General features: G+C 20.0%; 1 protein-coding gene across 1 annotated transcript in view; it reads left to right on the top strand.

Moving 5' to 3' along the window:
* LOC105627752 (glucosylceramidase-like) overlaps positions 1–2,082 on the top strand; it is a 14,928-nt gene that overhangs the window by 6,475 nt on the left and 6,371 nt on the right. The window lies entirely within an intron of this gene.

Consider the following 2,082-nt stretch of genomic DNA (forward strand, 5'->3'; position numbering starts at 1 on the left):
CTCTCTCTCTCTAATAATTAATATAATGTCTTTGAAATATGAGGAAGTAAAATCAAGAATTTTACACACCTGATCAAAAAATAATAAAACATTTTAAACTTTGATAGCAAGGGAGGTAAATACATCGCGATAAACAAATAAAATAACGAAATTCCTGATTCTAAAATTTAAAATAGTATAAATTAATAGACTCTCGATATTAAAAATAACAATACAAGTAATGTGAATGAGAATAATTCTTATTGCTTATATTGTCATTGCTTATATCTAAAAAATTAATTTTTATTGGAAAATTGAATCAAAAAGTTTTTGCATGACAAGCAATTTGTCACAGTGTAGTGAAAAAAACATACTTCTTTATGAAGACACAAACACTATTTATGTATAAAGAATCGTCTTATCCATAATTATTCATCTTATCTTTTTCAAGAGAATTCTAAGATCCTCTATTCATCCAATTTAATTTAGCAACGTTTACATTACTCTAAACTTGTTAAACAGACTGATTTTCAGCGAACAATGTCCAATTTGTTAACAAGATGTCTTTCTATATTCATGAATTACATCTTAGATCGATATTAGATATATGTGTTAAACAGACACTTTAAAAAAAAAGAAAAATTACAGAAAATAACATTTTGGAAATTTATAAGGTAGTAAAAATGTAAGAAAGTTTACAATATAAAAATTAATGAGTGGCATTAAATTAAAAATTTGATTATTTTCCAGGAAATATTTAATAAAAATCTAAGAATGTATTTTTTGTAAAATGAGAGTAAGTAATACGTAAATCTTAAATCAATTTTAGAAACTTATTCTATTTAATTTTTTAAGTTACTGATTACCAAAAGCTGTGCAAACTTCTGGTAGAAGCCTTAATAATATAATTTTTCGATTTATTAATGTTAAATAAGATTGTCAAATTATTTTCATTGTTAAATAAAATTTTATAATTTTTCAAAGATTTTTTTAGTTAAGAAAAATAAAATTTTTTAATATAAAAATAAACAGATAAAACAAAAACAATTAAATTATTGAAAAATATAAGATTTTTAAATTAAATTTTTAAAAGTTTTGATTTTATGCATATATTACAAATATTTTATATGAATTATATTTTATAAACATTATTTTCATAGTTATAATTTACATCATAGAATACTATCGCAAATATAAACTAACATAATGAATGAATTTCATTTTATGTTTATCATTATCAGATCCGCAATAAAATTACACTTATCAGAATTAGCTATCAAAATTTATATAAGGTGCTGACATATAAGACAGATAAAAAAAGAGAGAAAAAAGAAATAATAATAAGAAACTATATATTATAAACTATATATTATAAAAGTAATAGAAATTAAACGTAGATGTAAAAACAAAAGTAGAAGTAAAAATAAAAAGATCTGAAAGCAAAAAAAATGAATAAGAAAGAAATCCTAAAAAGAGAATCCGATTATAGCTAAATATAGAATAAAATAATTTCAACCAAATGTTCAGATAACTAAACATAATTTTATTTTTATAAATATTTAGTAAATATTATCAAACGATATTACCAACGATAATACTTATTAAATATTAAAAAAATGAAATTATATTATCCGGATATTTGATTGAAATTATTTCATTCAACATTTAGTGGCTATAAGAAAAAAAATTAGACTCTTTTTTTTCATTATATAAAGTCTCGAAATTAACTATATCATATATAAATGTGAAAATTATAATAATTGATAACTTGATACCAGAGATCTTATTATGTCTTCCGATAATTTATTTGAATTTTTTGCATTTTATTATCTTAACTTCACTGCAACATAAACAAACTGACTTGTTAATGTATTCTTATTTAATGTAAATGATATTAAATTTTATTTTCTCCTGAAATATTTTCTTTATTCATTTTTTTAATCTTATTTTAAAAATAATAAATAGAGGTTTTCTTCCATATCATTATATTTTATTAATTTGTAAACCCTTGAACATTTGGTCTCAAGGAAAGATTATAGACACAAAAGATTTCGTTATAAAAATGATATTTTATATATATATATATATATATATATATATATA

Source organism: Atta cephalotes (genome assembly GCF_000143395.1).
Source record: "Atta cephalotes unplaced genomic scaffold scaffold00010, whole genome shotgun sequence".
Taxonomy (NCBI): domain Eukaryota; kingdom Metazoa; phylum Arthropoda; class Insecta; order Hymenoptera; family Formicidae; genus Atta; species Atta cephalotes.